Below are 25,406 nucleotides of genomic sequence, written 5' to 3' on the forward strand. Positions count from 1 at the left end.
TTTTCTAATTTTTGTTATATGGATGTGGTGTGTTTTATGTACTGAAAGCGTTAGTTGAACTAGAATTTTTCTTAAGTGCTTAGTTTTTTTTTTTGAAATATTTAAAATCTTATGAAAACAAATGTTGTTATGTACGCGTCTCTATAACCGTAGCAGCATGACATGACGTGGTGCGTACCGGTCCGTGTTCACTGTTTAGTATACGTGACAAAAATAACTCTTTTAGTATTTTTAATAAATTAAACATTATATTGAAATTCTGATAATTCTATTGTCTTTAGTACGAAAAATTACATAGTTCTACATAAATGAAACATCAAAAACAAAATGTTTAAGTTGGTTAATCATTGTGTAAAGGGAGGAACTTTTACACGCGTGAGATAGGCAATCATGCCGAGCCCAACCCAATAATGTCACGTAATTATTCTAAATAGCCCAATATCTCCTTAATAATATTTTTTTTAGATTGGATCTCGACAAAGTTGTTTTTAGTAGTTCGGGCTACAATGATTTAACATTTAAAAATAATTTGAAGAACATTTTTTTTGCGCTGTGTGCTCTTTTAATAAATAAACACTGAAACAAACAAACAAATTACCGTTTTCAAATAATTTTGTTTTATATTCAGCGGTTTCGGCGGTTATAAAATATTTTAGTTAAGTTAATTCGATACAGGGTGATCCGTTTAGGATAATACAGTACTTTAGAGCTAAATAAATTTTAAATAGGTAATAAATCAATTACCAGAACTAAACAATATCAATGCCAATATTATCTATTTCATTCATTTTTACTCATTGAAACAATAAATTACCAATGTATTATTTTTTTCGTGAGTTATAATGTTGTATTTTATAATAAATTTACCTTTTCTTGAATAAAATACTGCCTCGGCCTTCGTTATCAGTTATTCACGTAAGAAATATACTATACTATCGCTCCGGGGTCGAATAATAATTTGATTATCTTAAAAATTATTTAAGGCTTTTCAAGCTTATTTTCTTCGAAATCGTCAGTGAACTGGTATAGGTGATTTATACTTACAATACATTATAATAGTATATTTAATTTAATTTTAATATTAATGTATTAAATTATTTCAAATCAAAGCAATAAACTTACTTATCTTAAATATTTATCACCTTTGATAAACTACGATATTGCCTGTGAATACAGTGAAACGCATTTGTACATGAATTTTTTTATTAAAAACATAATAATGGTATGTAATTACATATAGAATATAGCTATTCTATTAAATTTATTTTGAAAGATATAAAAAAAAAAAATCAGGGACAACATATGTGTAACATTTAACGTGATGCAATTTAGTTTAATGTGGGTGCAGGCGACTTGGTATACATCTCAGTACAACGGCCAGTATCATATTATTATCTGATCACGGGAAATATAAGCCTAGGAAGAAAATTACATTTCCCTGCGAGTGTGTAGTTGTATTATTCACGTATTATTATACGCGATGGGATTACCGATACATCATGCGTTTCTGAGCAATCAGATTAGCTGGTGTTACGGACTTAACAAATGGTTGCCTGCTAAATTTGACAACACTAAATGTTTTTTTTTTGTGTGTGTTTAATTGAAAACAGTAGCTTATAAAACTCTTGAGTTTGTATTCCTACACTACGGGCACGTCTAACAAAAATGGTTGATGTAAAAACTATGTTATTTGAAGCAGTAATGTACCCATATTGCATATACATCACGCCGTACGACATGCCTTGCAGGGTTTTTCCAAACATATCCTGCTTATCTTACATCGACACAGCTTGTTACCGGTATATTATTATAATGAATTTGTCGGTAATATAAAAAGTTATGCATAATGTTTTAAAAAAAATTTTGAAAAAAAGCATTGCTTATAGATGTTTTAATACATTTTTGTTAACAATAACCAGTTTCCAATGATATTATATTTAGCAAAATAATGTAAGCTCTATTGTTGTTAATAAAAATGTCAATTTTCATCAATCAAACATTAAATTTGTCATTCAAACTATATACAAATGTTTTAAATGTAGTAATCGATAATTCAGGAATACGAAATATTGTAAGGTAAACTAATAATACATACTATCATGAAACAATATTTAAATTATCTTTTACTGAGTCTTTAATTTATGAAAATTAGTGATCTAAATAAATATTATATATTAGGCTCTACTTGTTTATATTTTTTGAGATTAAAATAAATAAAACTTTGCAATTTAATTTAATTGTCCTTTTAATCGTGATAATATATTTTGTATAATATCGTACGAAAATCTTTTCACTTTAAAAAAAAAAACATACAACAAAATAAATAAAAATAATACATCTATCAATACTATTCCTTTACAAAACTTATATGACATCATTGTAAATTAAATATTATCTATCGCATCAACATTTAAATTAATATTAAAAAAACAACTTCTGGATTATTAAATAACACAACATACATAATTTGGAAATTTCAATTTGATTACTAAATACGATTTATAATTAAACTAATTATAATATAATTAACTTTACTAAAGATTATTGTTTTTTAATTAAATTACTATTATATAATAATATACTTATTCAAATGTAATATATAGATTTATAAATATTTTAAATTAGTTTATAAATTGCAATATTACATATTTATCGTACATATTTGTTTAAAGGCAAAGGTATAATTAGTTTGAAATGTCAATCACCATAATTATTGATTTAATATTATTTTAAAATATTATTAAAGGAATTTAATTTAATATATATCTCTAGAATATTTTTTCTCCTGCTTCTATATACATTATCTTTCATAGTTATGGTTTTAAATAAAAATGCATATAAAAAAAAAAATTACGGTCGAATATAGTACAAATTATGAATTCAAAGGTAAATTGTCACATTTTAAAATCATGGTTTTAAATTAAACTTGGCTTACTCTAATGCTTGAAATTATTTAAAAATAGGATAAATTTATTACACCTATACATCGAAAATTATTTTATTAAATAAAGTTATAAATATATGAGTAACTTTAAGTTTAAATAACACAACTTAACCCGTAAAATTATTAAAACATTAAATTTTAAACTTATTTAAGAATGTCTTACAAATTTTCAACAAATGTGCTAGATATTTTTCATGTGTTTATTGTTGTAGCTGTACTGCTATCTTTATAAGGATATTAAATAATATATTTGACAATATAATATACGATTATTTTATCATTCTAAAAATTCCACATCATTAAAAGATTTAAACTCTAACTCTACTAAAGAAGATTTTGTTTAATATATTTTTAAATAAAATACATACAATGCTAAACTATAATATAGCGAATAAGACTATTTATGTTTTTTGAAAAATTATTCTTATTAAAAGCATCTTATGTAAAAGATAAACATTATTTATATTTTAATTACTATCGTTTTATTTAAAAAAAAAATGTTCCTAGGTACTAAATGTTTAATTTCAAAACTGTAAATCTTTACTAACAAATCTTTACATTAATTTACGTTTTATTCTATATTTATTTCAAATAGTGTAAAATATTTATGGTCGATAAACATATTATATATGAGGTTTTTTAATATAACTTTTATACAATAAAATACGACATTATAATACATTTAAATTATTACTGGTAACAATTTTATATTATACACCTTACATTTATATTTTTATTATTATTAATTATACATTTATTTTAAGTTACATCACCGACATCAATACTTAATAATATGCTATTAAATTATCTATAAATTTAATTATTATAAATATTAAATTAATAAAATACCGTACAAAATAACGATGTTAAATGTTATTTAATCCTAAGTAAAAATTAATGTTTTTAGTTATATAATTCTATATTTGACTCTTTTTCTATGTTGTATTATTTGTAACTAATGTTCACATCTATAATTATTATTAAGCAAGATAGATTACATAGGAATAATTGTAAGACCTGTATCAGTCGTGTTGACATTCGTCAGTCAAAACGTGCCTTGTTGCACGTGATGTGAATAAAGATATTTGATATATTAGATGGATTTCATGTGGTTTAATTAACGATATTATAACTAATTATCTCATATAGATATGCTGTACATTTTACACCTTATAAAATATGATATATATACTTCAGATTTTTGTATAAATAATATTTACACATCCAATTAAATATCTCATGTACCAAATTCTTAAATTGTCGAGTCTAAAGGCAATAACTTTTAAATGTCCTAGTCAAGATTGATAAAATACTAAACTCAACTAAATAACAGAATAACAGGCGACAAATGTTGCAATCATATTTAGGGGAAAAGGCTCATTTATACTTTGATAATGGAACAGGCCAAATTTGTGAACTTTATAACCATAGTTTCATAAACAAAATGTTTTATAAGGTAATTTAAATCCAATCCAATGATTACACCAACGATAAAATAGTTGTGCTGATTTAAAAATAATTACTATAATTATCTGGATATAAGTGTTTTTTATAATAGAGTAATAATATTAATAATAATACAATAAATTAGGATCAATAGGTAACAATATATTACAAATATTTTTTTACTTATAAAAATGATATATAACTCCATAAATTATTAATTAATATTTATTATTATTTGATAATATTTATACGTTTAATTTAATTTAAAATGATTTTAAAATATTATATATAATATTTTATTTAAATTTATATGTGAGGGTAATAGATATTCTATAATAATATAATCATTATAACATTCTACTTATTATTTAAATTGCACAATTGAATAAATTTTATTTTTTAAACACATTAATATATATTTATCCATTATATTTAGGTCCAATGTCTACGGGTGTTTATATGTGCGTCTTTTTAAGCGTATACAATTAATTTAAAATTATTTTTTCTATTAAAAATAAAAATATTAAAATGACACGAAATATTGTTTCCCAAATCATTATGCCAACCTATACAAAATGTAGTATTACACGTCATTATACATAATATAAAACAATTATTCATACCACTTTTACAGTCCACGAAGGGCTTTTTCTACCTCTATCACGCGTCTCTACTTATTTCTGTATTCACAGCTTCTATCTTTGTTCCCTGTGAGATTTCGGCAAGATCTGATTAAAAAAAATTTGGCCTTTTTCTGTTCAGTCTTCCAATACAACTTTTATTAGCTATACTTCAGATGTTAATATATGACGAGCCCATCATAATATTTTACTTTTCAAACACGCAAATACGGATTTTTGGAATAATTGGCAAATTTCTTGATTTCTTGATTCCTAATTATAAAGCAATTTATCCGTCGTAATACTCTTATACTGTTATTTCAAAGATGTTTATTTTTCATCATCTTCTTTAGTAACCGACCAGCTTTCACATATAAGTCAATTACTGGGCGAAACAATATATATTATTATTTTAAGTAATAAGTATTCTTTTGCTATTTTGAATGGAAGTTTCGATTTAAGCAATTTTCCCAATGCATAATAATATCCCTTGTTTCGTGACGCAATTCTCAAATCGATTTCATTGTACATTTTGTTTTGGTTATTTATAGTAGTTGCTAGATACTTTAAGTCTGTTACTAGCTGAAAGACATATCCATCGACTTGGATGTCAGCTTGAACTCTCGCTTATCTTGAAATTACTAGATATATAGGCTAAATAGTTATAAAACACGAGAATGAATTATAATTAAAAAAAAATAAAACAAATATTTTTTATAATTTAACTTAAATCTAATTTTTCTAATAATATTATGTTTTCATTATGTTTTTACTGACGTTTAAATAATTTGATCACCATCAATAATATAAACTCTATGTCGGGTATGTATGGCTCAAATGAACTTATCTATATTGTACAATTATATGATATTTTTATATGTACATTCTTAACAGTTTTAATATTATCGTTAAGGCAGCTAAATAATGAAAATTAACCACGTAATCAATGTTAACGTGTCTTTGATTAAGTTCACTGAAAGTTTGTTACCGATACAATATTATGTTCCTTACGGTAGTTTCTATATGATATCACCGAGTCACCTAGACCATAAATGATTTGATTTAATATAAATATCTACCGAGCTCATAAATTCATAAGGCATAAATATTTTAGAACTCATACAGTTATGTATATGTTATTAAATTCCAACATAAAGTTGACTTACTACTATTGTTTGCGTATTAACTCTTGAGATATGGGGGAAATTAAATCATTTATACTGTCATATTATTATTATACCTTGAAGATAGAAACTAATAGAAGTTAAGAGATGGGGAAGTTTTATTCAATCCAAATATCGATTTGATACTTTTCTGGTAATACTGAATGAGCATGCGTTGTGAAAAATCTTAAAATATTTATAATATATTGTCATGTTATAGTAAAAACGGCAAATCATGAATTTTAAAGTCAATTAATATATTTTTAATATAATTTTATACGTACTATTTCACCTAAGTATTCACCACTGTCATTAACTTTTTTATAATTATTACATTATATTAATATTATATGATTTCCGAAAATGATTACTAGTGAACCACAACCATAACGATTTTTTATATGTACCTACATTTATCCCGAATAAAAACAAATTAAAATATATTTTTGTGTCACTTACAAAGTAGGATGTTATTTAAAAAAAAATTATATTTAATTGATTATTTAAATAACATTTATTCGAGTAAAATAACAATTTAAATAATTATCGGCTATTTTATTTGATTAAAGATTAAACATAGTAAGCATTGTATTTTCAGGCACACGGTTATAAATTTAATTTAATTTCGAATAAATGGAACAAAATATAATCAAAGCATAATATATAAAAAAGAACCTTTTATATTATAAAATATCATATTTTCATAAAAATGTCGTAAGAGGTAATTACAGTAATAATATAAATGAAAATAAATAAGTATAACAAATACCAATTGAATTATATATTTTCACAAAGTATTAAAATATTACCAGCCTTTTCCACTAGTTCACCAGTTGTCACTTGATCTGCAGTGTATGCAGAGCTCGAGATGGTGGATGATTTAGGAAATGCGTCTAGAATTAAAAATTAAAAACTAACGCATGACCCAAGAACTCACGACCCTAACCCTGTGCACTATGTAATTTGTAACTAACTTGCAAACACTGTACCGCCACAATCTCGTCAATTTTACCACGATACATTCCTATCTACATTGATGTTCATGTTTTACAATTTATGAGAAATATGTGACCGTGTCAAATTAATATGTATACGTTTCAAGTTTGCAAGGATGCATTCATAGTGATATACAAGTATTATATTAGATTAGTAGTTACTAGTTAGCAATAAAGCGATAAATTGGGAACAAAAATAAACATAGCGGCACACCCTAAAAGTGCCAATAATATAATAGATTTAACATCTATTATGTTTGTAAAATGCAAATTTAATTGACAGCAATATTGATAATATTATGATTTAAATAATGGTAAAAAATTAAGAAATAAACAATTTTTTTTTATCGACATTTTCATAGTGACACTGTTTATTTCGATATATCTGTTATTATATTTAAATTTAAATAAAATTACGTAAATCATCAAAGACTGTATTCTAAAATCAAAAATATAACGATAAATTAACTAATTAAGTACATTTTTTACAATGAACATGTATGATACATACACAATAGTGTAATATCCATGTAATAATATCTAAATTAAATACATAATATATATATATATATATATATTATTCTTTCGACAGCCATAAATAAATAGTGTTGTATTTATTATTTTCATTAGAAAATCAATCACTAAAAACAACCAATCCATATATTATACGGCAAAAAAAAAGCATATTTTGATATATATCGTATATGTTTATTATTTATGTGTAACTATATATATTTATGGTTTAGATTATTCAAGTATTGTATTATGATTTATATTCACATATCACGTATGGTATGGTTGTATTTATTAAATTTAACATTTATATTATATGAGTATATGAGGTACATTTATTTGTACAGAAATTTAAAATGTATGTACAAATATATATATATATATATTTAATTCAATGAAATATTGGTTAGGACTTATACAATATTATAAAACAATCAATATTAATAAAAGCATATTTTACGAAGTATAATAACTTTTATTTAAACTATAAATAACACATTGGGCCAATACTCAGAATATTATATAATAATATATATATTTTATTATAATATTCACAATTATTTTTTTTATATTCTTAGAAAAGTTGAAAATGCATTGACTTTAGAGAAATTATTTTTTTTATTATTATTATTCATTATATTTTTTGGGTGAACGAAGTAGCTACTCGAAAGTTGTATGTCGTAGTGCCCTTTATAAATTAAAAAATAATCTATTGTATAGGATACATAGTACTTTGAAAATTTTTTTAAAAATAATAGTTTTTCTAAACGTTAAGAGAACATTTCCGAAAATGTTCAGCATGTTCAATTTCAATCGTGCTTTGCTTTGAATAAATTATTTTAATATTTTCGAAATATTTAAAATTGTGGAGGTAACATAACATATAACCACTGTGCAACGAGACTACTAAATATTTCATATGATCTATGTATAATATAATTAACACTCGCTGTGTACGTATAAATGTTTTAGTGTATATTAAATGCTTACATTTTGAATGAAAATATGTTATTATTTGACAATTACATAATATTTACAACATAAGTTGTATGTATATCAAAATACTATTTAATAACTCAAAAAAATAAATACATATTATGATATAATATGTCATGTCATAAATACAAATATTTGTACTTTTACTCAAATAAATATTTTATTAAAACTCTTTATAAAAACTGTATTCAATTTAATGAAAAATTTTAAATGTTCGGTACGAAATAACAAAATATAATTCATATACTACGACTATTAATTAAAAATATTCAAAAATAATCAATTTCACAATTACTATTTTTAAACATTTGTATAATTTTGTAAGCCAGACAAATGCATATTATTATTATTGTTGGTAAAATTTAGATATAGGTAAATCATTTTAATTTGTTTACGTTTTTGCCACTTACCAAGTACATAACTATATTTAAAAATTATTATAATACAATTTCTACACATCAATTAATTTACCATACTTTATTATACTGTATTTAAACAGTTTTAAGCTTTGATGAAATACAAAATTGGTAAAAATCAGAGTGGTGAAGGAAATGAAAAAAAAATAATAATTTACGAAACAATAGAAAAGCAAGTCTATTAAAAATAAAAAAAAGTCTCTATAGAAAAATCTAAAATTGGATTTTAGACCGCAAAATCTCGAAAATAGTACAATATTCTGAGTATCCTTTGGGCTTGAGTGATTTGCATCGATCTTCGTTTTGTCCAAAATCCTTTTTAGTAAAACAAAAGGACAAAAAAATTAGGTATTTTTTAGTAGATGAATTCGTGCGTTTTTCCAACAAAATATATAAAACTACGAGTATTTCATAAGTATTATGCTCGTATTGTTTTTATAATGATCTACAAAGACGTAATTCTTTTTAAATGCATATAATAATATTATATAATTTCAGTCTTAAAAAATACGATTTTTAACTGAAATTTTAATTGTTTCTTAATTGTGTTGAAAAATTATAAAGTGACTATTTTTTATACATTTTTAATTGCGTGATATCTGATATGCAAATCATTTAATTTAATTTTAATCATTTTTCTAGTGGGCGTACTGTTTAAAATTGTTTTAAAATTTAAAGAAGATGTATTGTAAAAGTTTATTTTTATAAAATTGCTAATACGTATGTTTTCATTGTTATTAGTTCAAAGGATCAACCATCCGAATCATCACTGTAAAATATATTTTTGACTTGATCTAGTTGATCTGAATCAGGTAGTTCTTTGTTCGTCGTATTTTTAGTTATGTTTGAACATTTCTATTTCTATTTTTATCAAAGTGCAATTTGTATCGAATTTTGGAAAAAAAAAATAATTAATTGATTTTATTATTATTAATTTTTATTATTCTCAGTAAACAACATGACTTGGTGAATAAGGTACTTAATAAATTTCATGTAATATGTTTTAAGGTCAGTTATCGAGAATGAGTTGGACTTTAAAGAGGTCAATTTTTAACTTTCCTGATAGTGTCTGTACATTAAAAAAACTGACGATAACTGACGAAAAATTATATTATAAAGATATTTTTATAGTATGGCTTTAATCGACATCCACTCAAAATAATTTTTCTTTTTAATAAAATGTATCTTTTTCCAAAATGTATCTTTTATATCGTATCTAATTTTTTTTTAACTATATAAATATAAAAAAAATTCTTATACATACCTACTGTTTACAACTACAGATACTGATCATTAAGATAAAAATAAGTGATAACAAAATTAAAAATCTATTGAGATAATAGAGAATTATAGTTATCCATTAATTGTATATAGTTAAATAAAAAATATATATTAATAATTTTACTATATTATCAATATTTTAATATAATATAATTTATGTATAATAGTAGGTATTAGGTCCTTTTTTTGGTTAGAATAATTTAGTACTAAATTCGTTCATATAAACATTTTATGGAAATTTAAATTATAGTATAGTTTTAATAAAAATAACTCTACCAGATTCGTATATTTAAATAAATATTACATAATTTAGTGCAAAGTATACACATTTTAAAAGCTTTTCATCAGAAAACTAAAATAAAATAATAAATAAGTAAGTTTTATATAATTATATGCAATATTTAAATACATGGGTGTATCAATGAGTGAATTTAACAATGTAGACTTTGTTTATAAAAACTCATATAGGAACTAAGAAATATAAAAGTATATATTTTAAGTTAAAAATAATCTTAATATGTAAATGTTTGAATACAAATATATTTATTTGAGACATACGTTCTACCCACCATGAACTTTAAATAATCAAAGAATTCTTTATAAGACATAACTATGTAAATATAGCTTTTTATAATAATTTAATCTAATATTTATTTAGACACAATTTATTTTGTAACCCTTAACAAGTATAATATTATTTTTTTAATTTATCAAACATTCGCCAGATAAACTTAGAAACAGGAAACGGGAAAAGGAAATGATTATTTCGAAGCAATGTCCTGTAATTAAATCTTAAATTTAACAAAATCGTATAAGGAACATATAGTATGAATTAGTTATGAGAAACCTAGTAGATATTTAATCTTCAATCTTTAGCTATTAAATTTGAAAATTTTTTATATTTTTAGTTATAAAATAATTTACAAATGTTCGTACTTTAAATGAATTTTGTATTAATGTGAATTTAAAATGCTTAAACTAAATACACCTATATATTTTTGATATTTTTAAATATTAATGGATAATAAGAAACTATTTATTCAGTTTTCAAGTTTTACGACCCAGAGAAAAAAAAATTTATCAACATTTACAGATAAAAAAAAAACAATTTAAAATTTAAAATGCCTATAAATAGCTTTAAAATAGTCAAAATGTTTAGAAAATTATACCATACACTAGAAACAATAATATTAACATTTGGTGAAAATTTCAAGTATTTATAGTTATTCATTTTGGGGTAAACCAAAAAAATATAACCAATTTTTTCAAAAATTTTTCTGTGTAAGTTCTTTTTCCGCGTTTCTAATTATTTTTAAAAGTATCGGGAATATTCCATTTTTACCTCAAAATTTCCATCTAGAACCAATTCACTACCAGAAACTATATTCAATTTTGAAAATCGAAGTATTTTTAATAATATAATATATTGTTTACATATTATTGTAAAATCAATACATTCATCACCACTTCATTCAAAACATAAAATATATAAATTTATAGTTTTTTTATCAACTTTTTATTTTTTTTTGGTTCAAAAATAAATAAATTTTATGATAATTACCAAAATTAAAAATAAAACATTATTCCAAAATTTACTGTTTTACATAAAACAGTAAAAATTTAATTATTAAAAACTTTTTAATTTAACTAGTAAGTTGATTTTAACTTAAATTTAAAAAAAATAGTTATAATAACCTTCGTTGTATAATAAAGCGTCTCTTCGATACTGTGCGGATGATTCCGTTCGTTATACAACGATCTGTGTATATAATATGTTTTTTTCTCATCCGAAGAGTACAAATAATTCCAAAAAATAGTTTGAAACTGACAACACAATGGGATCTTTACATACATAGCCTAAAATAGTCAGATAAAAAAAAGGTTGATGAAATTGAATATTAAACGTATTGTACTGATGTCTCCTGAAATATTTTTCCTAGTTTCGTTGTAATTCTATAAATATTAATTAAAGAAACTTGATACCTTTAATTTTTACTTAAATCATAATTTTTTATACGCAACGAACTTTTTAATATATTTTAACTAATTATTTTAAGCTGATTATAGGTATTTAAAATAAGAAAATATAGTTTACAATTTTTAATACTTGGTAAAAAAATCTCGAAAACAGTAATTTAAAAATATCAAAAATGTATAGCATTTTTTAATAAGTATTGAAATTTTGATAAAATTAGATATTTAAATTTCTCTTAATTTTTAATTACTTTGTTATATTTGAAACTTTTTACTATATTTAAGCATCATATCACGGTTATATTCACAGCTTTCTAATAAATATCTGTGATATATATGTGTTATTAATAAAAAAAATAGATTTAACATAAAAATCTAATAATAGAAAATAAATTAACAATAATATCCTTGTAAAAGAGATTGTGTTTCCAATCTTCTTTCAATCAAAACCGTTTTTCGTTTGCAATAAGTTGTCATTAGATTCAAAACTAACACATCAATTTCAATTAACAGTTGGTCAAATGGTCAATAACAAATTATTTGTATCAATTCCGAGTAATTTCTTAAAACATATGTACATTTATAACATTTACAAACAAGATGATTATCGATAAATATCATTCTGGCAACTTTATTGCAATATTCTATATCTACGTTATCTAAATCATTATTGCAATGATTTTGTACAAACCAATTTTATTTTCATATGCAGCCAATCGCCATAGAAAAAATATGCTATAGTCAGATCTTTATGAAAAATGGTTTGATCCACTTTTGATATGATATAGGTATATGTTTATTTAATTATTACGTAATATACATTTGATTATATATAAGTAGATATTTGAATTATTCTTAAACCTATAATTTAACAGTTAGCGTATAACTGTATATTACAATTTAATATATTATTTTATTAACTATTAAATTGTTGTTAAATGTTCGGTTAAAAAACTTTTAATTCTATGGAAAGTTCAAACCAACTGTGAACAACTCTTAACAAAAGTTTACGAAATGTCTCCAGATAAAACTTGACGATGGTATCTAATTAGTGAATATCAACAAAGGTATTTGATATTATTTAATTTATTTCTGTTTTAATGAACAATATATTTTTAATTTAATTTATTAAAACTCGTAATAAATATTACAATAAGATTATAATTACTGAAAAATCACAAATATAAATCAGATAAATATCGTTTCAAAAAATAATTATTTTTCCAAAATAATGATACAATTATATTATATGTGTATATAATATTTAAAAGTTTTTCAAAGGTAATTTCAGAATAATCCTATGTTAGTGATTTAGTGATTAGAATCGAAAACCTTTTATAAGTTCTTCGACATAGTAAACTTACGAAAGTTAACTCATTTAACCTTAAATATATTATAATTATAAATACACTGCGAAATTTTTCATATCGCTTGACCTCAATTTTTATATAACTGAATATTTTTGAGAGTTTAAAACCTAACCTTAATCTTGTAGCATCATACACTTTAGGAGTTTTAGTTATCAAAAAGTCTATCAGGGGAAATTAATTTTGTATTAATACAAAAATTAAAAAACTCATCGCTGAGCAATTAACTACCATATAAGTACATTTAAAAGTCTTAGAAACACAAAACACAAATTACGTTCATATTTCCACTAGACATTAACATTTAACGCTATGCTATTTATACTACGCCATAAAAATATGACTGATTTTTACATATTTCATTTACTAAAAAAAACAACAATACTGTATAATTAATAGCAATCACTTACCCAAACTAAGATGACAGTAACAATAATAATAATTCTTGTATATTATGATGATTCAAAACCACACTCGGCGCGACCGGTAACTCGGTATACCGGTCCAAACGATACACCAGTGACGACGGTTCTATAACGACTGCTTGAACACTACATCACGTAATATAACACGCGCTTTGTATCTGGATACCCGTTAGTGGCGCTGCCACCAACTCAGAGACCCTACGCCAAAGTTTCAGGACACCCGTAAAGTCAAGTGTATACGAATACCGTTTTTCGGAGAATAATTTAAGCTGTAGCTTACAACCATAACTCATTGCCCAAAATATAATAATATTATATCTAACCTCCCTTTGAGTGGGTTTAACAATGACTCTTAACTTTGGTTTGAAACATATATTGGTATTTATTTACTAACGCTAAGCTTTCGTGCCATTGCCGTTGATTCCTCATAAACCTGCGTAGTATACAACGAATTACGTTTAACAATCTTTATAAAATATGTTGTAACTATAATATATGTATACTGAGTGGTTCACTAAGTAAGCTCGTCACTTTTTTTCTAAAATACCACAGTTATTCAAAATAGTATTTTTGAAATTTTGAAATTTATTCATATATATAATTTATTTAAATTATAAGACCATATTTTTAAATTCTTAAGGTAAGTTGAACTATTTTTAGAAATATCCCATGGTGTAATAAACTTTTGTTTTAAAATGAGAATCCCCTATTTTTTTAAAGATGTTAACGTATTGAAATCAAAATTCAAACGATAGTTCTTAATTACTTAGCAATATATACTAAGTTACTATTGGTAGGTCTATAATTATAGTTTTGGAAGGTATGGAGATAATGCAGTAACTTGAAACTTCTAGCAATTTTTATTAACATATATAATTTTTTAATATGTAGTTAAAACAAAGTAAAAACTAGATCCAATATTATATATATTTTATATTTTTGTACAATCAATTTCACGAACTTATAACCTCAATATAAACATTTTAATTGTTGAAAAATTACTCATTTGATTTTTAATTTAGATACATAAAAAAGAAAAAGAAATTATCAGTTTATCCAAACATCAGAATTTAACTTAATATTCAATTCACTGTGAAAAAATATAGTTAAATATTATTATTATTATTATTATTATAAATGAATTACTCTTTATTAAAATATTGTAATATTTTTTACCCATAAAAAATCGCTGCATTCGCAAATTCGTTAATCGTCGCTAAAAAACGATTATCATTATCGTATAGCGATGTAGACAAAAAATAGTTTGATATACGTAAATGCGTTGTAGACTACGTGCCTAGAATTTAGAATGAAAAATTAAACAAAGTAGGTTACTATAATACAGACATTTGAAACTCAATACGGTTTTGGAGAAGTCGCAATGATAGGTACGGCAATAAATCAGGTAAGACACGTCATATTCTTTTTTCCATATTTTCTTATTTTCTATTTCATAGAATAATAATTGACCGAAACAGTATTTGTATGCATAACATAATATGTATAATATATATTTCAATCATAGCATTTTTACTATTTAAAATAATGTTTTGATTTTCGTTATTTTTTTTATTCCTGAAGTTTAGAAGTTTATTGTTGCACGATAACCTTTTTCCTGAAAAATAAACATAATAGATCTGTGAATATATTTCTCTTCTCTGTTGTTGAAATACCAGTAGTGTTAAACCTTCCCAGTGGATTAACAGTTCAGGACAAAGTGACCTTACAGTTCACTAAAATTATAATAAATATTTTGTGTGCAAAACAGTTTGTCTTTGCTTATATTTACTAGCCGGCGCGGCGAATAGGCAATTTCGGTACGTACACGTCGGGGAGAACCGTATACTAACGATAAGCCATACAATACACCATTTGGAGTAAAAAAAAATGTATATAATATAATATAATATAAATGTTGTGCATTATGTTATCTGTTATCATTAAGTTCGTTGAATAACAATGTATATTATTAAAGTTAATAAATAGTAATATAATCTGCCACGAATGTTGAATTTAATATTCCAATTTTATTGAATTTATTCACTTAATGCATCGATACCAATTATATTTAACAAATATCATCTATCATAATATAATGGTATATGATATTCTATAAATATGATAAAGGTATACATGTGCATGTATGTATTAAAAATTAACTTTTCTATTTAAACACAATGAGCATAGATTAGCTGTAGTTGGATTATAGGTACTTAGATAGTTTAAGAAATCGTTTACAATACAAGTTAATAATTATTACAATTGTATTGAATATTTATATTGATTTTCTATGGATTAAATCAATTTTTAATAAATTTGATATTTATTTTTCAAAATACTTAACAAAATAAAAAAAAAGGTAAAACTTTTAGAAAACTTTCCTTATTCTTACCTTTTATAGTCCATAAATACTAATTTCCAATTTCCATAAACTCTAAATACTACAATGTAATATCTCAAAAGATTCAATAAATATTTACCTGAAATATTTCTTAGTATATGTCAAAAATGTTTTTATTGTAAACTTAGAGTGTAACTTTTTGCTCAACAGTTAAATAAGAACCAAACTAAATAAATTTCATCCTTATATACTTACCTATATTTGTATTGGATATCTTTAATATATCATGTAAGTTATCTACATTTTGATCCATTCATTATCCATTTTACAATAATATAGATAAATAAATATTTAGTAGATAAAGGGTTAAATATTTTGAATTTTGCGATTTTAAAGTAAGTAATATTTTATTTTCATATTTATGTTCGATCCTTAGATATTCTACACTTATCTAGAAAACAATTTTAAAGGTATAATAGTAATGATTATCATATTAAATTCAAAAACATAGCTCTTAGAAAAAAACAAGTTACAATAATACATTTTTGGGATATTTTTAAGATAATAAACCATAAAACATACTGATTTTTTAAGACTAATTAAATATAATTATGAGTGTAGTATATACTGTATAATATTATATTCATTAGAATTTTAAATATATATACACATAAATTATTACCACAAGCACTATTGGAATAATACTAATAATAGAATAAATACCAAAAAATAAATTTATAAATAGTATATTGTTATAAAATAATATCATCATATAATTTAAACAATATCAAAAATGTTTGATTTTGGATTTAATTTAAATATTAATGAGTTCCTATTGTTTTTGTTTTTAAATCTTAAAGCCAACATTTTCTATCATATTTTCATCAAAAATAATAATAATAATCATAATAAATAAAAAAAACAATTATTTATTATACTATAGAAAATCACCGTAATTCATGAAATTTAATTAATCGTACAACACATAATACAAACTTAATGGAAGTCGATATTTCGATTTTTTTTAATTATGGGCAGAATAACATAGAATAATTAACTTTGTAAATTGAAAAAAAACCCTTTAAAAATATTATGGCCTAAAATAGAATAGATAGAAATGTTCGGTAAGACATAATATTATAATGTGATACTTAAATTTATTTAAGAAATAGTCAGTGTTTTGTAAAATATTTACAAAAATAATTTAAGTTTAAGTCACAAAATAAATATACGATTACGTTTGTCGTCTATCTCAATGAAAAAAAAGTCAATTTTCTACGTCAGAGATTCTGAAACGTTTATTTTACGTACCATTCATGTATATTACAGATCAGTCATGTACCACTAACAACTAAAAATAGAACTATTTAACATTATAATATATTTATAACAATAATAACGTAGAATTTAGAGGCATCGTGTATTTATAGTAGCTATTTAAATAAAACATAAAATGATATTAGATCCGTTACAAATATTAGAAAAAATGTTTTATTAATTTATTAATTCTAGTACTATCACCCACGGACTTCTTTGTATCATAGTTTGAGACTACTGGTCTATTCACGGGATTATAATAAAGCATAATTCAATATACCACTTAGTGTCGTCATAGATATTTCAAAGATAAAATAGGTAGGTTTTCAATTTATGGAGAACGGCTTTAGCTTTGACCGCTCTGATTGCAGATATCAGAATAGATAACCGAACCTATTACTATAATATCTTGATAATTGATATCCATTGTAAATAGTTCAACAAAGGAATGATCAATACAAAGAGTTATAATTAACCCAAACAATACACAATTTTGTTAATTAAGTCTTATAATTAATATCGCATTAGGTTTGCCATTTTTACTCCAACTGCTATAACCAATAAAATTTATTTTATTAAAGCAAAATAAATGATCACACGACGCGGATCTTCGAAAGCAACCAAATATTTCAAACAGTATATTATTATTTTAAATTTGTACTAACATATAAGACGTATTATCTAAAATGTATGAACAGATTATTAGCTTATGCTATTGCAAATACATAAAATAAAATAATAATTAGATAAAAAAATATTAAATTAGTTGATATTTGCTCTAGTTTACTAATGTAATGTATTGTATGAACTAAGATTAAATACTTATTTAAGAATCTGAAATAAAAAAAAATTCTATTGCCTATTATAAATGCATATCAAATTGGAAAAAAAATTATAATTTAAAACAATACTGTTAATTAGGTTACAGTGTAATTTACGTGTGTCAAATAATCTATAGTAGTATTAAGAAAATCATACTTTATACATCGTTCATAAGGTTAGCATTGGTCCATAAATGATAAAATGTTGTTACTGTGTATATTATTATTATTTATTTTTTACTAATGGAACAAATACATGTAATCTATAAATAAAGAGTAAATCTTATTTATTAAAAGCTTTTAATTCCTTTGTTCCGCATATAAAAAACTAAAATAAATAAATAATTTATCCAGTAACAAGAATGGTACGTACAGAAGTAGCATACCTATACAACTATAATTATAATATATAGATACTAAATAGGTACAGTGTATATTGATTATATTAAAAGCATCTAGGGATAACATTACACATCTTGTTGAATACTTTAGTTAAATTTAAATCAAAACTTATCAATTTACTTAAAAAACAAAATACACACATAGAAAGAATTTGTTTATTGTTTAAAAATATTAAATAGGTATAAGTATCTATAAATAAAAAATATATTATAATTTATAAATCATGTTAAAATATGTATTCTATACTTTGATGTAAATACATAATTAATTATGTAACATATATTATTGTCTGATAATATATTTTTAAATTAGTTAATAAGTTTTTAAATTTCCGCAATCGATCAAGTGTAATTTTTATAAATTATATGATTAACCAATATAATTACAAAACAGCAATATGCCAAAAATATAATTTATTACAACTCTTAGATAAAACTTGTAAATAATAATATATTAATGTGTTTGCTTTTTAACAGATTAATTAATAATACATAAAACATAAGCAATTATTTTGAAATTATTAAAATGTAGGTATTTAAACTTTATTACACCAGTATTGTTTTTGTATTGTTATGTTTTAAAATAAATGGTTTTATTCTTAAATGTTTAAATATTGTATTGTTTTATTAAAAAATTGTATATTCAAAATAAAAAAAATCACAAAAATAATATAATATAATAAAGATAAATATATATAATAAATAATATTATAATAATATGTTTACTTTTCTAATATTAGCGTCTTTATTTTTTCGACGGCAGGTACGTGAACGTTTGTATGATAAGTTCGAATTTGATCGTTATGAGATCACCGAGCCGTCGGAGATTTATAACAAAAGATACGTGGTATAATTGTCTTTTGATTATTTAGTGTTAATTTTTCAATCGCCACGCTATAGGCTAAAATCCATTGAAAAAATTGGAATGCTACAATTTTATGTGGACCTAAGCTATTAATAAATAATTTTTGACACATTTTAAATTTAATATTCAAATAATTGTACTGAAACGTTTGAAGCAAATATTTAAAAAAAAATAATTACCCATTTTTTTTCTTCATATTTACCGTTTTGTAATAATATACTTAATAACATAATGCATAACAGGTAGGTATATTATAAAAATGAAACTATGATTAAATCGTTAATACTTTATATTTTAATTTAAAAACATTATCCTTGAAGATTTTGAATACTCATTAAAAATACATTTCCTGTTAATAATGTTTGTTAAATCTTTTTCTATGTGTAGAATAGACAGATTTGTAACACGTTCTTGGTACATAGAAGTTCTCGCCCACGTCTTAATTCTTCACTGCTGAAAAATATCGCTCATATGTTGCTGAGCTAGCTGATAGAGTAAGTGCTACTTGTAGCATATTATAAAGAGTGTTTCTGAAATGTATGAGATCTTCAGTATATGCGTACTCACTGTAATGGCCCAATGAAGATTTTTTTGAAACTTTTTTGCTATTTTCAAAATCTGAGTTTATTCAAATAATTTTTATAATATTATCTTAAATGTAAAAAATAACACTAGTTTTATTTTTTGCAAAATTCTCAATCAAATCGAGGCGTCACTATGTTTTTGCGCTTGTCACTTGTTTTTCACGCTCGAATCGCTGACTAAAAAAAAGTGGTGTGACACATCGATTTTTATAGGAACACTATAAGATGATAAACAATATTGATAGTTATTTGTTGTCATTTAACATACATGATTAATTGACACATTGTTTTACATTTTCAACTAATAAAAATGACAAAATAATAATGAAATTAGGGTTAAAAGAGTTTTAAATTATCGAATTTATTGTCATACATTTTTGATGTGTTTTGGGTGTATTAAGTGACAAAACATGGTTACTTTTATCAGTAATTTTATAAGTTAGAGATAAAAAAAACTAATAATATTTTTGTAATTATACTAAAATTGCAGTTATGAGAATAATAATGTAGCTGATATTATTCGTCAAACACCAAATTTGCTGTAAAAAACTTGGAGTTAATTACATCATCGTATGGAAAAGTGTATCATCAAAGTTAACGTGGGTCCCATCGAACAATTTTTGTAGATAAAAATTGATTTTCAAAATAAAGTGTATTTAATTATGATTATTTTATAATGTAAAACAATTGTGTTGATTATTTATATATTTTAAATTACAACAAAAAACTATTATCATTGTTTATCTTGTGATGTTCTTATAGCAGCCGATGTGTGCACCACTTTGTTTTAGTCAGCGATTCGAAAAACGCATAACAAGTGCGAAAATAATATGATGCCTCGATTTTTATAAGAATTTTGCAACGACTAGTGTGTTATTTTTTACATTTAAGATAATATTATAAAAATTATTTGAATAAACTCAGATTTTGAAGATAGCAAAAAAATCTTCATTGGGCCATCGCATTAAGTACGCATATTATATTATAGTGACCTCATTCATTTCAAAAACACTCTGTATAAATTAGGAAAATTTCTTTTTTTATTGTATTTTTTAAATCTTCAATATTGAAATCATTGTTGATTTTATTTATGTCATTTCCGGCAACAGTATTTTATATTTAATCTATTAATGTCTTCTAAATCCTAAAATACAAATTAATAAAAATAATTTTTTTATACTTATATTACTATTCAATATTCATACAATACTTAAATCTATTTCAATATATATATATATGTAGTCGATATAAACAAATTTACAATATAAAAATATTAAGTTTACAATATTTTTTTTTTAATACCTATTTATGTAAATAAAGATACAACATTTGTATACTTTTGGAAAAATGTTTAGGGGGGCTTAGTGGCTTTTGCAATATAAAATCATATACATTTTAGAAACTATTAAGAATTAATCAAAAAAAAAAATATAGCAGCATCAAATTGCGCGTGGTTATATTTTGAATTAAATAAAAACTGCTTTGAAACACCAATAAATGTCTGTCGTTGTAGATGTTTTATTCCATTTTAACGATGAATGAGTTATTTTAAATATATTATATTAACTACATAATTATATAATGCTTTATATCTACAATACTTATTTCATCTAGATCTAGTATTATAACAATTATCTTATTATGTATTATATCATATTGTGAAAAAAAACTGAGTGGCTTTTATATCAAAATAATGTAGGTTTATCCTTTTGTATAGAGCACCAGAACATTAACATAAGTATTATATGAATAAGTGATCCTGAATATTGATTTTTTTCTAATAAAATCAAAGTTACATTCAAATTAAAATAAAATTATAAGTTTATGGAAATTATCGTTTATCAATAACCAACATTAAAACTATTTTTATCATATTATTTTAATAAAAATAAATGTACAATCCTTAAAGTCACACTTCACAAAAAACCATTATTTTATTATATACCTATATTTACATTTTACACATAATCAATATCAACATATTTTTAGTTCTCAGCGTTTTCACTTATCATTTTTGCAGATTTTTTTTTTTGTTAGCGGCAAAAGATTACAAAATATTGATATATATATATATATATATATATATATATATTGAAATATTTATATATAGAGCAATTGCATTTTATTTTATAGTAATATTCTGAGTCAATAAATCATGCTCTTTATGTGTATCAATATGCTTTTCAAGTTAAGCTCTACCAAACGTATATATGACAAGATTCCAGATAAATGACACCTTTAGTTTTAAAATATATGTAGTGCCATTATTTATTTTTGAAAATAAATTATTGAATACCGGTGTTAGCACAATACGAGAGAAAGTCGTAAACGAAAAAAACGAACTAACGCTATATTATTAAACATAGATTTCCAGATGCAAGTATACTTATAAAGTTATAACTGAGAAAAATTATTTTTTTTTTTTTACAAAAAAACTTCAAAAAATCGTTTTAATTAACAACTTAAATTTTAAAATACAATCTATACAACTAAAATATTAAACCCGTAATGTTCAAAATGATATAATACGCTAAAATGTTGGCGTTTTTCGCACTTGTCTGCGAGGAATTAATAATTAAAATAAAATATATATTTCCAATTTCCATACAAACTAATGATAAACATTTTTTTTAGAAAACAATTGTTTTTTAGAGGATCAAAATTATGTAAAATATAGGTATATACATAAAGTATATACATGTATAAATATAAATCATTTATATATTTCTATATTCTATAGTAATTAACCTTGGATGGAAATATGGAATTATATTGTATTTTGCTACTTTTTGGACATGTTATAAACACGACTCTTATTCATTTAACCATGTTTTATTTTTGTTTTCTTTCTTTCAATACCTATTATGCACGTAGGTACTGTTTGATAATATACAAGACTACAATTAATATTATTATGACATTTCTGTACTCCAATAACTGGTAAAGCCGAAAATCTAAAAGGACGCTGAAAACGACACTAGTCTAGTGTGATCATTATCAAAACGTAATGTCATTATTATATTATTAATATCATATATGTATGTATGTATACACACGAGTATATAGTGTTTAATGTCATTGCGTCTTTTTCAGCGTTGTTGATTATTATTTTTTTCTTTCTTATTAGCAAAGTTTTTATGCCATTAGGTTTTTCTTTGCCTCAAACTTAATTTTATAACTTTACTTATCTAATAAATATAGTGTATATTCAAATACAAATTATCACAATACATGTTCTATTATTTCTAAAATTCTTATCACACCCTATTTTCAGTCATTATTATAATATTTATATATATTTATATATATATTATATACAGTTAAAACCCGAAATCCGCCAAAACTAGTTTTAATTTATTTTTATCTAGTTATAACTAATATTGTATCTAAAATATTGATGAAAACTAGGATGAAAATACGTAATGTTTGTATTGATAGGTTGAACTAGTTTTAACTAGAGAAAATTAGAAATATTATAAGTACACATTAGAATAATCATTATAGGTATTTATTATTAGTATTTATTTATTTAGACATGACAAACAGTAGTAATATTTAGAATTAAATTACATAGTATTTTACTTTTTCTACATAATGATTGTCTTTTCCTTCCACCGATTCGGGTACTCATTTCTATCAGTCTATCACAGTATCCAGCATGAAACTAAACCATACAGTACCAGCGAACGTCAACAAGAGCAAACAAAATAACGAACATAGAAAACGGGAAATTCGTGACAAAAACACGTAAATACAACGACTGTAACGAACAGAACCGCACTGACAAAACACGCAGACGTATATATTACTAACGTAATATTATTAATCTTATTGTTAAGTATATTCTGTCAAAGTTATCGTATCTAAGTGATTTAATGGACGATTGTTTGAAGTTATCTTTTTGATTTGATAGCCGGCCAGTACGAGTTCGAATATATACATTTTAGTTAAACTAGATTTTACTGACTTATTAAAACCTGCGGTTAATTTTAGTTTTAACTAGTCAAAACCAGAATTGACTAAAGGAATTTATGGAAACTAGTTTTAACTAGTTTTGGCGGATTTCGGGTTTTAACTGTACATATATATTATATAAATATATATATATATATATAAACCATTAAAAAGAATCTATTAGACTGCTTCGATTTCAGTTTTACTCTCTAGTCGTCGGTTCCGATGTATAACCGTCAAATAATAATCCACATAACATGTGTTTTCAATGAAAAAACACAATATAAAAAAAAAAAATGATACGTATTGTACAATATATTTTTAATATATAAAATATTTTCGACCTTCAACATCATACCCAACAACTAAGGTATATAATATTAAATTTATATGATACAATTGTTCTGAAACTAAAGTAAAGTTAAAATCTTTGCCTTTTTATTCTTTGTATTATATCGATTAAACTCATGTGGAAGCCTATAGTAAGTTATTATATATTAAAGATTAATTGTTCATAATAATAAATGATGCTTAGGTATAAGTTATAAGTTAAAATATAAATCAATAGGTATATATAGTGATATATCATACGAAATATTATATATAACTTAAACAATAAAGCTAAATAAAAATCATTAAGTGAAAAAATAAAAAAGACATAATTCAGTAAAAAAAAAAGTATAGGTATAATAAATCAGTGTTAAACTTATAAAGAAGCCATCTAGAAAAATGGTTTTCAAATAAACGTAATGATAACTTTTCCAAATTTTTTAATGTTAAATTAAATAGCTTTGTACTGGCAAATTCATATTATTAGCGTAAGCCTGTTTTTAGGGGCTAGCGAATAATATTACATTAGCATACCATGACACAAATCATCGATGGAATATTATGAATATTATGTTGAAAAATTACAACTAATTTCAAGCACAATTTTTTAATGTTCAGAACACTAAAATGATTTTAGTGTTCTGATTTTAGTA

The 25,406-nt window shown here is 23.2% G+C and overlaps 1 protein-coding gene across 3 annotated transcripts in view; it reads right to left on the minus strand.

Moving 5' to 3' along the window:
- Positions 1-14,247, minus strand: part of LOC132922990 (G-protein coupled receptor dmsr-1-like) — an 87,508-nt gene extending 73,261 nt beyond the window's left edge. For 2 of the 3 annotated variants that reach the window (XM_060986756.1, XM_060986755.1), the window contains exon 1: positions 14,126-14,247. The gene's annotated coding sequence lies outside the window, so the exon portion shown is untranslated. The remainder of the gene's footprint in view (positions 1-14,125) is intronic. The other variant, XM_060986757.1, reaches the window with a different exon arrangement.
- Positions 14,248-25,406: the final 11,159 nt, after the last annotated feature.

The sequence above is a fragment of the Rhopalosiphum padi genome, chromosome 2, assembly GCF_020882245.1.
Source record: "Rhopalosiphum padi isolate XX-2018 chromosome 2, ASM2088224v1, whole genome shotgun sequence".
Lineage (NCBI taxonomy): Eukaryota > Metazoa > Arthropoda > Insecta > Hemiptera > Aphididae > Rhopalosiphum > Rhopalosiphum padi.